The sequence below is a fragment of the Schistocerca nitens genome, chromosome 4 (genome assembly GCF_023898315.1).
Source record: "Schistocerca nitens isolate TAMUIC-IGC-003100 chromosome 4, iqSchNite1.1, whole genome shotgun sequence".
Taxonomy (NCBI): domain Eukaryota; kingdom Metazoa; phylum Arthropoda; class Insecta; order Orthoptera; family Acrididae; genus Schistocerca; species Schistocerca nitens.
This window is the reverse complement of record NC_064617.1, coordinates 832,108,558-832,124,983: the sequence shown is the minus strand read 5'-3', so window position 1 is coordinate 832,124,983 and position 16,426 is coordinate 832,108,558. Positions and strand designations below refer to the sequence as shown.

Sequence of the window (16,426 nt, the reverse complement as noted above, 5' to 3'; positions counted from 1 at the left end):
AAATCTAATACCTGATTTCAGAATTTCTGCCTGACCAAGATTTAATCCAGCTGGAATCTTCCCATCCCTCCAGCCTTTTTCTAAGTACATCCTCCTTCCGTGATCCCGTATTTGTTATTACCAGCTGAAATTTATTGCAGAACTCAATTAGTCTTTCTCCTCTCTCGCCGGCCGGTGTGGCCGTGCGGTTAAAGGCGCTTCAGTCTGGAACCGCGTGACCGCTACGGTCGCAGGTTCGAATCCTGCCTCGGGCATGGATGTGTGTGATGTCCTTAGGTTAGTTAGGTTTAAGTAGTTCTAAGTTCTAGGGGACTGATGACCACAGATGTTAAGTCCCATAGTGCTCAGAGCCATTTGAACCATCTCCTCTCTCATTCCTACTACCGAGCTCATGCTCTCTTGTGTATTCACTATGGAGACAAAGTGTAGGCATTGCAACTGCCCAGAGCACGCAACTGATAGGTGTCAGGCCACCTGCTATTCTCACTGTAGAGAGAGACCATTCACTTAAATGCCAACTGTGACCAATTATGGAATAGATGAATCTGAGGCCACAGAGGATTTTGAGGGTACAGAGGATCCAGAAATGGGATGGGGAGCAGTGTAGCTGTTGCTCTGAGCTCCCATTGAAATGTGTTATCTCATTAGCTTCCACATATTAATAGAGGTGGCAGACATGATTGTAAAGGTAAAAAGAGTAAGAACTTTAATAGTGATGGGTGCTCATGGAAGCATGTTACTTTTAGTCCTTGGTGATAAGCAGGTATTAAAGCTGCCACATTATTGCATCAGTGGACTGGGTTCAGAAACTATTAGTCCATTGCAAATCCACCCTGTCAAAATCGAGGTCTGTAGAGGAGAATATAAATTTGACGTAGAGATGCCCAGGAAAACAGGGCAGAATTTCAATGCTGTTTGTGGGAACAGTTTCCTGCATCACTTTTGGGGAGTTGTCGACTTTTGATTGCAATATGTTCAGAGTGGTGAAGTCCTGCACTGGTTAGGTGGCAACAGTGCTACAAAGGCTTGAGTAATGTGGGCGAAAAGGCCTAAGCTGTGTGTCTTAGTGTTGGAGGTGCACACCCCTGAAATATTTTGTGGTGGAACAAGAAGAGTTCTCTGGATAATAACCTAAAGTGAAGAGCCCACAGGAAATGTCTTTCTGGTTGATCTGCTGACCAGAAATAAGTTCTAGATAGTCTCCATTTATATTCAAAAAGAGGCATTTGCCAAGCCAGAAGTATTAATGGAGAAATCTGTATCCCTGTATGCTTAGATAACTTTGGGACACAAGAAGTAATAATTCCATATGGAACAATGCTGCCCAGTGAACAAGAAATATAAGCAGTTGAGACTGAGCAGTTTCAAACGAAAAAAAAAAAAAAAAAAAATAGGAAAATTTGTGGTCCTGTAAGCAATCTGTAAGGAATCGGAAAACATTCTCAAACAGAGAAGTATATGCAGTCACCACCACTCATCAATAATCAACTGAGAGGGAAATTTATGTATTTGTCAGAGCAGGACTGGAACCTGTTATGTCTGGTGGTGGAACTCACATGGTTGTTCAAGGAAAGACTGCACAAAATTCCAAGTGGAGATACAAAGCCAATAGCTCAGAAACTTTACCAAATAACCTATCATTTGTTATAATACCTAAAAAGAGTAGCAGTTGGAGGAAAGAACTTATAGCCTCTTGTGTTGATATGCTAGCAGTAAATCAAATTATGACAACTGACTCTTATCTACTCCCTCACATCAATGAAACACCTGAACATTTGGGAAATTACAACTGTTTTACCACATTAGATATGTGTACAGGTTACTGCCAGATACCCATAGCACCCCAGGATACATCTGAGATGACATTTTGTGGCAGCACCGTTCCTTCTGTCCCTTTGTGATGAACCTGCGCCTACCTGTGAACATTGTCTCAGCAGATCATCAGTAGGGAAGCCGAGCAAAACCTACGGTACTTCAATGTGAATCAGGCTGCAATTAAAGTCACTAATCTGCGTTTCGGGAGAAAGTTTTCACACGAAATGAAAGGTTGGAAATTTTGTCCTTAATTAATATATTCTGAAACTTAGGTAAACAAACATCACTGACAAGCTCATGCTAGTCTTAAAACAGTCACTCACAATCCCATTCCCTCACATTAGCAAGTTTATGGTGTTGCATTTCCCGAAAATGTAATAGCTACAAAAATACTGATTGTTTTTGATTGAGAATGCTCGCCAAATATTAAGTCTGTCGGTACCTAATGCAGTCACAGTTTTTAGCCACCGACCTGCTCAATATGCCACGCAGAATTTATGTCTTTTCTCATCACAAAATTCACTTAAAAATTCCAAAATTTCTATACACCCATCGGAATAATTATGTCGTCACTTTACAACACTTTTGATGAATGAAACACTGCTAGATCCGACAACTTATCATTTCCATTGAAACTACTACTACACGCGTCCGAACTGTTTCATGGCTAGGCTCCGCCTCTTCTAGAGAATACTCTAAGTCTCTACCAGCAGAGAAAGGCACGCGAAGAATATTGCTTTACCATTGGTCAGTTTACTCAACAGCCAATAGCAAAACAACATTCTCCTACATCAATCCGCACTTTTCATCAATAACCAATTGCAAAATAGTAAACCTAACGACTGCACTTTAGACCGATGTAATTATCTAATATGCTGAAGTTTTGCTTATGCATAAAGTTATTTCATCATCATCTTGGACAGTTTCCAGCCACTGGCTGGGTCTGTCGGGAACACAAGCCTCTCCATCGTGTTCTGTCTTTCCACCATTCCCCCTCTTCCACCTTCGTCCAGTTCTCTCCTCTTCTCGTCACACATTCCTTCACTCCCTTCACCCATCTATCTCTTGGTCTTCCTCTGGGCCTCTTCCCCTCCAGTTGCAGATCAAACATCCTCTTTGGAATTCTTCCCTCATCCATTCTCTTCATGTGTCCATACCACTGCAGTCTTGATTTTTCTATCCTGTCTTGTACTGGTTCCTCCTTTAGTCTTTCCCTCACATACACATTTCGCAATCTGTCTCATTTTGTTACACTCAACCTGCTCCTCTGGAACTTCATTTCACTAGCCTGTATTCTACTTTTGTCGCTTTTGTGCATTACCCATGTCTCACTTCCATATGTCAATATGGGGACAAAGTAGGTTCGGTATATAATTCCCTTGGATTTCTGTGGCACCTCCTTGCTCCAAATAAGCCCCCTAATGCATTTGTAGAACTGCCCTGCTTTTCTGCATCTTTCATTTATTTCCATTGAGTTTCCCCCTTTACTTTCAATCATGCTTCCCAGGTACTTGAAGTTCTCTACCACTTGTAGTTTTTCCCCTCCACAAGTTATATCCACATTTGGCCTATTCTTCTTCCTTGTTGTGACAATTATTTCACTTTTCTTTGCAGAGAAATGCATTCCATATTGTGCTGCCGTTGCCTCCCATACATCTAACTGCTCTTGCACCTCCTTCTCGCAATTTCCCCATAACATCAGGTCATCGGCAAAAAGCACTGCTTTCATTTTATGATCTCCAATTGCATCTGATACTTGCTGTAGGATTTCATCCATAACAATAATAAACAATAAAGGCGAAAGTGCACTTCCCTGTCGCAGCCCATTTTCCAGCTTGAACCATGCAGTACGTTCCCTCCCCACTTTCACACAACTCTCACTTCCCTCATACATTTTTTTGACTTTTCGTGTTATTTCTTCATCTATCCCTTTTGCGTTCAGCACATCCCAGAGCTTGTCCCTACAGATACTGTCATACGCCTTCTCAATATCTAAAAAGGCCATGATTAAGTCCTTCCCGTACTCATAGTGCCTTTCCTGCAGTTGCCTTACTGCAAATATGAGGTCCGTTGTTGATCTTCCCGGTCTGAAACCGTACTGCTCCTCTTGCAGTCTACTTTCAATACTGCTTCTTATTCTCTTCTCCAGGATCTTGTCATAGATTTTTCCACAGTGGCATAGCAGGGTGATTCCTCTGTAGTTCTCACATCTCCTTTTATCCCCTTTCTTGAAGATTGGGACTATAATTCCTTTCTTCCAATCCTCAGGAATTCTGTTCTCCTTCCACACCACCCTCAGCACTCTGTGTAGCCACTGGGTTCCTACTTCTCCTGCTGCTCGTATCATATCCACTGTTACTTCGTCCTAACCTGGTGCCTTGCCCCCTTTCATCCTCTTTATGGCTTCTTCCACTTCATTCCAAGTTAGATCATCAATTTCCCCACTATTATAATCGTCTGCTGCCTTAGGCTCTCCATCGCTGTTAGTTACCCGCTTGGCGGCATTCAACAGATCTTCAAAGTACTCCTTCCAAATCTTTTTGAGCTCATGCATTTCCTCCACAACTCTTCCATTATTATCCATGATCCTCAGGCACTCGCTTCTGTCATTCCTCTTATTTCTTACCATGGTGTAAAGTACTTTTTTGTTCCCTTCACTGTCCTCTTCTAACATTCTTGTCCATTTTTCCATCCACTTCTTCTTCTCTGCCCTTACTATGGTCTGTGCCGCTTTCTTGCTTTCCTTATATTTTACCCTAGCTTCCTCTGTTCGGGTCTGGAACCATTCTCTGAAGGCATAAAATTATTTACTATTGTTATTTATACCTGAATTAACTTTCCCTTTACCATAAACTTACTTTGCAAATGTATTCTACAAAAATCCCCTTTGTCTATATCCATACTTCTTCAAATTGTTCCCACACTAAATCCTACTACATAACTCATTAAACAATTATCTCCATATTAACCTTAAACTACATTCACACATCATTCATACTGCAAAAACACATTTATAACATTTTACATACACAAACACTTTATGAAAATACTAGAACAGTTTATGAAAAACATTGTATTACTTAAGTGCACTCTAGTAGGCACAAGTGAAACTAAATCACAGTCCCCTATCCAATACTGTCCTCTATCGGTTGATACATAAACTACATGCGCGTCCAGTCTCACGTCACATCTGTCACTATCCAGCTCTGAGACACATCTCCCACTTAGCCGCCTCCAAGGCAGGATCGGTATACGGCGCTACGCCTAAATTTGTTGTATCTTCCATGCTATATGAATTCTTCATCATACCTTTCAGACTAAGAAATGTGCCAGGTACTTCTCAGCAGTTTGCAGACTTGCTATTATGTGGATTAAACCCACTGTGACTCGTATGCCTCGACAATATCATTCCTTTCTCTCGATCAATCAAGTGTCATGCAGAATGACAAAGGAATGTACTGTCTCATTTGTGTCGTTGTGATCTTCAATCCAAATACTGGTTTGATACAGTTTCCATGCTACTCTATCCTGTGCAAGTACTGCAACTTACATCCCTCTGAATCTTTGTACTGTATTCAATTCATCTCTTGGTCTCCCTCTACAATTTTTACCCCCCACCACACACACACGCAAAAACACTTCCCTCCAACACAAAATTGGCGATACCTTGATGTCTCAGAATGTGTCATATCAACTGATCCCTTCTTTTATTCATGTTGTGCCAAAATTTCTTTTCTTGCCAATTCTATTCAGTACCTCCTCACTAGTTCCTTGATCTACCTAATCTTCAACATTCCTTTGCAGCACCACACTTTGAAAGCTTCTGTTCTCTCCTTACCTAAACTGTTTATCATCCATGTTTTCTTCCATTCATTGCTACACTTAAATCTAATCTGACATTAACAAATTTCTTTTCTTCAGAAACACTTTTCATGTCCTTGCCAGACTATATTTTATACCGTCTCTACTTTGGCTATCATCAGTTATTCTGCTGCCCAAAAGTGTCTCATTTCCTAATCTAAGTTCTGTAAAATCACCTGATTTAATTTGACTACATTTCATTATCCTAGTTTTACTTTTGTTGATGTTCGTCTTATATCTTCCTTTCAAGACACTCTCCATTCCATTCAGCTTCTCTTCCAAGCCCTTTGCTACCTCAGACAGAATTACAGTGTTATTGGGAAACACCAAAGTTTTTATTACTTCTCACTGAAATTTAATTCCCACTCCAAATTTTTCTTTTGTTTCCTTTACTCTTTGCTCGGTGTACAGATTGAATAAAATTGGCGATAGGCTACAACTATATCTCACTCCCTTCTCAACCACTGCTTCCCTTTCATGCCACTCAACTCTTTATTTTACCCCTTATACCTTCAAAATGTGAAAGAGAGCATTCCAGTCAACATTGTTGAAAGCTTTCTCCAAGTCTAGAAATGGTATAAACTTGGGTCTTCCTTTCATTAACCTATCTTGTAAGGTAAATAGTAGGGTCAGTATTGTCTTCCATGTTCCTACTTTTCTCTGGAATCCAAACAGATCTTCCCCAAGGTCAGCTTCTACCAGTTTTTCCATTCTTCTATAAAGAATTTGTGTTAGTTTTGCAACCATGACTTATTAAACTGATAGTTCAGTAATATTCATATCTCTCAGCACCTGCTTTCTTTGGAAATTGATTTATTACATTCTTCTTGAAGTCTGATGGTATTTCGCCTTTTTCATACATCTTGTGCACCAAATGGGAGAGTTTTGTCATATTTGGCACTCCCAAGGCTGTCAGTAGCTTTGACAGAATTTTGTTTATTCCCAGAGCCTTGTTTCAACTTAGGTCTTTCAGTGCTTTGTCAAATTCTTCTCACAGTATCATATCCCCATTTCAGCTTGATCTATGTCCTCTTCCATTTCTATAACATTGCCTTCAAGTTCATATCCCTTGTATAGACCTTTGGTATACTTCTCCCACCTTTCAGCTTTCCCTTCTTTGTTAGGACTGGTTTTCCATCGAGCTCTTGATATTCATACATTTACTTCTCTTTTCTCAAAAGACCTCTTTAATTTTCCTGTGTGTGGTATCTTATCTTTCCTCTAGTGAAATATTCTTCTAAATCTTTACATTTTTCCTCTGTCTATTTCTGCATAGTCTTTTGCACTTCCTGTCAGCCTCATTTTTTTTAGACATTTGTATCTCATTTCACCTGCTTGATTTGCTGCATTTTTTCACAAGTTAAATTCAATATCTCCCATATTATCCAAGGATTTCTATTAGGCCTTTTTTTTTCTGTCTGCCGACTTAACAATTTCATCATCTCTCAAAGCTACTCATTCATCTTCTACTGTATTCCTTTCCCCTATTCTAGCCAATCATTGCCCAATATTCCCTCTGAAAATCTCAATGACTTCTGGTTCTTTCAGCCTGTCCAGGTCCCATCTCCTTAATTTCCTACTTTTGTCTCATTTACAAAGTGCAAATCTGAGTTTAAAACGGGGGAAATTTTCATTTGTGAAGTCACTAGCATACTATCTAGACCGTATTATGGGTTGTGCAGGTGTTAAGCCTGATCCATGTCTCACAAGAGCTGTTGATGTCTTTCCCTACACTGAAAAACATAAAAGAACTATAATATTTTCTTGGTCTTGCAAACTACTATTGTAGATCCGTACAAGATTGTGTCACAGTAACGAAGCCTTTCACTAAGTTGTTGAAAAAAGCAGTATCTTTTACCTAGACATCTGAATATGATGGAGTACTGCAGTAAATAAAAGGTGTGATGACAAAATACCCTTTATTAACTTAGCCAGACTTTGAAAAATCATTCATTCTGTCATTTGATGCCGGCATTTATGTTACTGATTGTGTTCTGAGTCAGGTACAAGAAGGTGTTTGGAAACAAATTGGATGTTGTTGTTGTTGTTGTTGTTGTTGTTGTTGATGTTGTTGTTGTTGTGGACTTCAGTCCTGAGACTGGTTTGATGCAGCTCTCCATGCTACTCTATCCTGTGCAAGCTTCTTCATCTCCCAGTACCTACTGCATCCTACATCCTTCTGAATCTGCTTAGTGTATTCATCTCTTGGTCTCCCTCTACGATGCAATGCTAAATTTGTGATCCCTTGATGCCTCAGAACATGTCCTACCAACCGATCCCTTCTTCTAGTCAAGTTGTGCCACAAGCTCCTCTTCTCTCCAATTCTATTCAATACCTCCTCATTAGTTATGTGATCTACCCATCTAATCTTCAGCATTCTTCTGTAGCACCACATTTCGAAAGCTTCTATTCTCTTCTTGTCTAAGCTATTTATCGCCCACGTTTCACTTCCGTACATGGCTACACTTCATACAAATACTTTCAGAAACGACTTCCTGACATTTAAGTCTATACTCGATGTTAACAAATTTTTCTTCTTCAGAAACGCTTTCCTCACCATTGCCAGTCTACATTTTATATCCTCTCTTCTTCGACCATGATCAGTTATTTTGCTCCCCAAATAGCAAAACTCCTTTACTACTTTAAGTGTCTCATTTCCTAATCTAATTCCTCAGCATCACCCGACTTAATTCGACTACATTCCATTATCCTCGTTTTGCTTTTGTTGATGTTCATCTTATACCCTCCTTCAAGACACTGTCCATTCTGTTCAACTGCTCTTCCAAGTCCTTTGCTGTCTCTGACAGAATTACAATATCATCGGTGAACCTCAAAGTTTTTATTTCTTCTCCATGGATTTTAATACCTACTCCAAACTTTTCTTTTGTTTCCTTTATTGCTTGCTCAATATACAGATTGAATAACATCGGGGATAGGCTACAACCCTGTCTCACTCCCTTCCTTACCACTGCTTCCCTTTCATACCCCTCGACTCGTATGACTGCTATCTGGTTTCTGTACAAATTGTAAATAGCCTTTCGCTCCCTGTATTTTACCCCTGCCACCTTCAGAATGTGAAAGAGAGTATTCCAATCAACATTGTCAAAAGCTTTCTCTAAGTCTACAAATGCTAGAAATGTAGGTTTGCCCTTCCTTAATCTTTCTTCTAAGATAAGTCGTAAGATCAGTATTGCCTCTCATGTGCTAACATTTCAACGGAATCCAAACTGATCTTCCCCGAGGTCGGCTTCTACCAATTTTTCCATTTGTCTGTAAAGAATTCGTGTTAGTATTTTTCAGCTGTGACTTATTAAACTGATAGTTCGGTAATTTTCACATCTGTCAACACCTGCTTTCTTTGGGATTGGTATTATTATATTCTTCTTGAAGTCTGAGGGTATTTCGCCTGTCTCATACATCTTGCTCACCAGATGGTAGAGTTTTGTCAGGACTGGCTCTCCCAAGGCTGTCAGTAGTTCTAATGGAATGTTGTCTACTCTGGGGGCCTTGTTTCGACTTAGGTTTTCAGTGCTCTGTCAAACTCTTCACGCAAAATCATATCTCCCATTTCATCTTCAATTGGATATGCATCTCAATAGCTTAACAAAGCAGAAATTAACTGCAGTACTATTGAGAAGGAGCTGCTGGCTCTGGTATTTTGTGTAGATTTTTTCAAGTGATATCTTTATGGCCCTTTCCCCATGAACCATGGACCTTGCCGTTGGTGGGGAGGCTTGCGTGCCTCAGCGATACAGATGGCCGTACCGTAGGTGCAACCACAGCGGAGGGGTATCTGTTGAGAGGCCAGACAAACATGTGGTTCCTGAAGAGGGGCAGCAGCCTTTTCAGTAGTTGCAGGGGCAACAGTCTGGATGATTGACTGATCTGGCCTTGTAACATTAACCAAAACGGCCTTGCTGTGCTGGTACTGCGAACGGCTGAAAGCAAGGGGAAACTACAGCCGTAATTTTTCCCGAGGACATGCAGCTCTACTGTATGATTAAATGATGATGGCGTCCTCTTGGGTAAAATATTCCGGAGGTAAAATAGTCCCCCATTCGGATCTCCGGGCGGGGACTACTCAAGAGGACGTCGTTATCAGGAGAAAGAAAACTGGCGTTCTACGGATCGGAGCGTGGAATGTCAGATCACTTAATCGGGCAGGTAGGTTAGAAAATTTAAAAAGGGAAATGGATAGGTTAAAGTTAGATATAGTGGGAATTAGTGAAGTTCGGTGGCAGGAGGAACAAGACTTTTGGTCAGGTGATTACAGGCTTATAAATACAAAATCAAATAGGGGTAATGCAGGAGTAGGTTTAATAACGAATAAAAAAATAGGAGTGCGGGTTAGCTACTACAAACAGCATAGTGAACGCATTATTGTGGCCAAGATAGACACAAAGCCCATGCCTACTACAGTAGTACAAGTTTATATGCCAACTAGCTCTGCAGATGATGAAGAAATAGATGAAATGTATGACGAGATAAAAGAAACTATTCAGGTAGTGAAGGGAGACGAAAATTTAATAGTCATGGGTGACTGGAATTCGTCAGTAGGAAAAGGGAGAGAAGGAAACATAGTAGGTGAATATGGATTGGGGGGAAGGAATGAAAGAGGAAGCCGCCTTGTAGAATTTTGCACAGAGCATAACTTAATCATAGCTAACACTTGGTTCAAGAATCATGAAAGGAGGCTGTATACATGGAAGAAGCCAGGAGATACTGACAGGTTTCAGATAGATTATATAATGGTAAGACAGAGATTTAGGAACCAGGTTTTAAATTGTAAGACATTTCCTGGGGCAGATGTGGATTCTGACCACAATCTATTGGTTATGAACTGCAGATTGAAACTGAAGAAACTGCAAAAAGGTGGGAATTTAAGGAGATGGGACCTGGATAAACTGAAAGAACCAGAGGTTGTAGAGAGTTTCAGGGAGAGCATAAGGGAACAATTGACAGGAATGGGGCAAATAAATACAGTAGAAGAAGAATGGGTAGCTCTGAGGGATGAAGTAGTGAAGGCAGCAGACGATCAAGTAGGTAAAAAGACGAGGGCTGATAGAAATCCTTGGGTAACAGAAGAAATATTGAATTTAATTGATGAAAGGAGAAAATATAAAAATGCAGTAAATGAAGCAGGCAAAAAGGAATACAAACGTCTCAAAAATGAGATCGACAGGAAGTGCAAAATGGCTAAGCAGGGATGGCTAGAGGACAAATGTAAGGATGTAGAGGCTTGTCTCACTAGGGGTAAGATAGATACTGCCTACAGGAAAATTAAAGAGACCTTTGGAGAGAAGAGAACCACTTGTATGAATATCAAGAGCTCAGATGGAAACCCAGTTCTAAGCAAAGAAGGGAAGGTAGAAAGGTGGAAGGAGTATATAGAGGGTTTATACAAGGGAGATGTACTTGAGGACAATATTATGGAAATGGAAGAGGATGTAGATGAAGATGAAATGGGAGATAAGATACTGCGTGAAGAGTTTGACAGAGCACTGAAAGACCTGAGTCGAAACAAGGCCCCGGGAGTAGACAACATTCCACTAGAACTACTGATGGCCTCGGGAGAGCCAGTCATGACAAAACTCTACCATCTGGTGAGCACGATGTATGAGACAGGCGAAATACCCTCAGACTTCAAGAAGAATATAATAATTCCAATCCCAAAGAAAGCAGGTGTTGACAGATGTGAAAATTACCGAACTATCAGTTTAATAAGTCACAGCTGCAAAATACTAACGCGAATTCTTTACAGACGAATGGAAAAACTGGTAGAAGCTGACCTTGGGGAAGATCAGTTTGGATTCCGTAGGAATGTTGGAACACGTGAGGCAATACTGACCTTACGACTTATCTTAGAAGAAAGATTAAGAAAAGGCAAACCTACGTTTCTAGCATTTGTAGACTTAGAGAAAGCTTTTGACAATGTTGACTGGAATACTCTCTTTCAAATTCTGAAGGTAGCAGGGGTAAAATACAGGGAGCGAAAGGCTATTTACAATTTGTACAGAAACCAGATGGCAGTTATAAGAGTCGAGGGGCATGAAAGGGAAGCAGTGGTTGGGAAAGGAGTGAGACAGGGTTGTAGCCTCTCCCCGATGTTATTCAATCTGTATATTGAGCAAGCAGTAAAGGAAACAAAAGAAAAATTCGGAGTAGGTATTAAAATTCATGGAGAAGAAGTAAAAACTTTGAGGTTCGCCGATGACATTGTAATTCTGTCAGAGGCAGCAAAGGACTTGGAAGAGCAGTTGAACGGAATGGACAGTGTCTTGAAAGGAGGATATAAGATGAACATCAACAAAAGCAAAACGAGGATAATGGAATGTAGTCAAATTAAGTCGGGTGATGCTGAGGGAATTAGATTAGGAAATGAGACACTTAAAGTAGTAAAGGAGTTTTGCTATTTAGGGAGTAAAATAACCGATGATGGTCGAAGTAGAGAGGATATAAAATGTAGACTGGCAATGGCAAGGAAAGCGTTTCTCAAGAAGAGAAATTTGTTAACATCGAGTATAGATTTAGGTGTCAGGAAGTCGTTTCTGAAAGTATTTGTATGGAGTGTAGCCATGTATGGAAGTGAGACATGGACGATAACTAGTTTGGACAAGAAGAGAATAGAAGCTTTCGAAATGTGGTGCTACAGAAGAATGCTGAAGATAAGGTGGGTAGATCACGTAACTAATGAGGAGGTATTGAATAGGATTGGGGAGAAGAGAAGTTTGTGGCACAACTTGACTAGAAGAAGGGATCAGTTGGTAGGACATGTTTTGAGGCATCAAGGGATCACAAATTTAGCATTGGAGGGCAGCGTGGAGGGTAAAAATCGTAGAGGGAGACCAAGAGATCAATACACTAAGCAGATTCAGAAGGATGTAGGTTGCAGTAGGTACTGGGAGATGAAGAAGCTTGCACAGGATAGAGTAGCATGGAGAGCTGCATCAAACCAGTCTCAGGACTGAAGACCACAACAACAACAACATCTTTATGGCATCATTTCACTATAGTCACTGCCCATCCAGCACTGCAATGGCTCCTAACTTCCTTTCAAACTCAAGTGGGTGATTGAAATAATGGACACTGAATATGATTACAATACATAAACTCTGCAGACTTTAATGAAATGCTGATGCACTAGGTAGGAAGGCCTGTATACTGCAGACTGATGAGGTGCTCATAGCTGAATTGGAAAGGGCAAAGAAAAGAGATGAGGAATGCCAGAAACTTGCCACCCTGCCAGAATTTGTGTCTGAAGACGGCGTTCTGTGCCATAAAGCTTCACAGGGAAATCTACTGGTTTTACTGAAACCAGTAATGAATAATCACACAGTGTTATGACAGTATTGAAGTTTGTCATAGCAGGAAAAGGAGAACAAACACCTGTGTGGACAATTAATAGTGTTGAAAAAAATCAGTTGCATGATATCAAGGATTATACCTGTTCTTGTATTCCTTGTGCACAACAGACACCATTCTACCTGAAGCTTCTAGACCATGTAGTTTTGGATATCTTAGGACAATTTGTTTAGACACAGCAAGAAGCCAAGTGTGATCATTGATCACTTCTCACATTTTCTTGTCTTGGTCCCAAATGCTGACATGACAACAGAGACAGTACTAAGGCATTTGTTACATATTTGATTCTGCCTTTTCGAAGTCCAGATGTGATACTCACAGATCAAGGGACATAGCTTCATAATTCACTCAAGTTTGCAAACTTTTGAGAATTGAGAAATGGTGAGGGGGAAACGGCATGGGGTCTTGCCAAGGTCTTCACCGACAAGCACTGTCCCCCAAGAACTGCTACACAAACAGATCTCGTGTGCCATTTCTCCTCACACCCCAATCCTCTCACCATCTCCAAGAACCAGCCACAAAGGAGTGTTCCCTTCATTACCCAGTACAACGGGAGACAAGAGCAACTGAACAACACCCTTTGCCAGGGCTCTGATTAACTATCATCCTGCCCTGAAAAGACGGATATCCTACTCGAGAAACTTCCCATCCCTCCTAAAGTGGTGATCCATCACCCACCCAACCTCCACAACATTGTAGTCCATTCCTATGCCGCACCCAATCTCAGCTGCTTACCACACTGATCATATCTTTGTGGAAGCCCCAGGTGCAAATCCTGCCCAATCCACCCACCCAGCAATTCCTATTCTAGTCCTGTGACAGATTTATCCTACCCTATCAGGGGCCAGGCCAACTGTGAAAGTAGTTGTGTCATTTACCAGCTCTGCTGCAATCACTGCATAGCTTTTTACATTGGTACGACTACCAGTCAGCTACCCACCAGGATGAACAGCCACTGCCAAACTGTGCCCAAGAGCGAAGTAGACCACCCTGTGGCACAACATGCAGCTGAACATAACACACTTGGTTTCAATGGTTGCTTCACTATCCAAGTTCTCTGGATCCTTCGCTCCACCACCAGCTTTTCTGAAATGTGTAGATGGGAGTTATCCTTATAACATATTATCTGCTCCTGTAATTATCCCAACCTCAACCTATGGTAACATACTCTCCCCACACCCTCTATCCAACTGTTTCTACCCCCTCTGTTCTATCATCACTTCCCCATTCTCATATCCCACTCAGTTTATTTGCCGCCCTATACCAATGCATCTGCCCGTCTTTCCCCGCTCCTCTCCTTTTTTGCTCCTTTTTTCCTACCTCCCTACACCACAACCTCCTGATGCTGCACCTGTTGGCAGTCTAGTCCCTGCACACTCCACCAGACAGCATTAGTCTCTCTCCCCATCCCTTCCCCACTCCTTCCAGATTGCTGCTTGATCCCACATGATAACTGAATTCCAGCCTGAGATGCTGGAGTTGGTGATCATGTGTGCATGAGGTGTGCTTGCTTGTGTGTGTGAATGGTGTGTATCTCTCTTTTACTGGTGAAGGCTGTGGCTGAAAGCTGTATGTAAGTGTCTTTTAATTGTGTCTATCTGCAACTTAACGCGTCTTCTTTACGATAAGCAGCAATCTGTATTTTCGTACATGGTTGAGAGGCCTACCTGGAATTTCCGTTGTTTGATTTTAACTTAAAGATGTTATTATTTCCCACTGAGCTGCCTTTGTAACATCTGCATTACTGTTGGCATCAGCAATTCCAATCTTACCTTATGCTTGTGTCCCCTACTTTGCTGTCTTTTCTCTTTCTAAATGGATTCACTTTCTTTTTCAAGTTGACATTGCTCTGCATCCTGCTGCCCTGTGTTTGGTTCTGACCACTTTTAAATCACCGTCATTAAGAATTCATGATGACACCCCTGCATGCCACTGTAGCAGGGTCGTATTGGACGGGGTGCACACAATTGATGTGCTGACTGCCTTGCTGGGCTCTCTCACTGTTGCCTTCTAACATGCAAAGAATGAGTGTCATGGAGGTCCTAGTGATGAAGACTGTCTGAACACTATGTCTTACTTGTAGTGGTTGACAGGCAGTATGCTTTGGTGTAACTGCTTCAGTTGGCTATTGAGTGAGAGGAAGCTTCAGTTTTTCTACGCACCTAAAGTGGGTTCAATACTAATGGGGAACAATTTGATTTGCAGGGATTTTTACATTACAGAATTGGAAGAGGTGCGTAGTTGCTCATTCTGCCACCTGGTGTTTTCAAGATGGGGCAACTGCATCTGACTTGAACCATTTGTTTTTACCCTCCCTCTATTCTTTACTGTCACACCATCAATGATATCCTATTTTTTCACCTGTTCTATCTTGAGCATTGCCATTATTACATACGAAGCATCACACTTCCCTTGATTCTGTGTTTACCCATTACCAGCCTGTGTGGCTTTACTGCTGGGAATGACCCTGTTTCTTCCTCTTCCCACATCTGACCAGTTATGTCAGTGTCAAAATATCATTCACCATTGACCAGTCGCCATAGAGCTTTGATTCTATATTGCACATCGTGGTCAATACATTTTGTTTTCAGTCCATTGCAGGGGAAATATTTGTCTTACTATTGGGTATTAGCTACATAGGGTCTCCTACACTGTTACTTAATTTATCATCATTTCACATTACAGTGTGTTAGTGACTCTGTCAACAGCTGAGAAATGTGATAGCTCAGCTATATGATGTGCTGTGTGATACTGTTCCAAGCTATATGCTTACATCCTGGCCCTTTAGAAAAGCATTGTTTCCTCTGTTCAGAAAAAAAAAATGGCTCTGAGCACTATGGGACTCAACTTCTGAGGTCATTAGTCCCCTACATCTACATCTACATCTACATCTACATCTATACTCCGCGAGCCACCTTACGGTGTGTGGCGGAGGGTACTTATTGTACCACTATCTGATCCCCCCTTCCCTGTTCCATTCACGAATTGTGCGTGGGAAGAACGACTGCTTGTAAGTCTCCGTATTTGCTCTAATTTCTCGGATCTTTTCGTTGTGATCATTACGCGAGATATATGTGGGCGGTAGTAATATGTTGCCCATCTCTTCCCGGAATGTGCTCTCTCGTAATTTCGATAATAAACCTCTCCGTATTGCGTAACGCCTTTCTTGAAGTGTCCGCCACTGGAGCTTGTTCAGCATCTCCGTAACGCTCTCGCGCTGACTAAATGTCCCCATGACGAATCGCGCTGCTTTTCGCTGGATCATGTCTATCTCTTCTATTAATCCAACCTGGTAAGGGTCCCATACTGATGAGCAATACTCAAGAATCGGACGAACAAGCGTTTTGTAAGCTACTTCTTTCGTCGATGAGTCACATTTTCTTAGAAT

The 16,426-nt window shown here is 41.3% G+C and overlaps 1 protein-coding gene across 1 annotated transcript in view; it reads left to right on the top strand.

Moving 5' to 3' along the window:
* Positions 1-16,426, top strand: part of LOC126253262 (golgin subfamily A member 7) — a 137,622-nt gene that overhangs the window by 90,840 nt on the left and 30,356 nt on the right. The gene's annotated exons all lie outside the window — the stretch shown is intronic.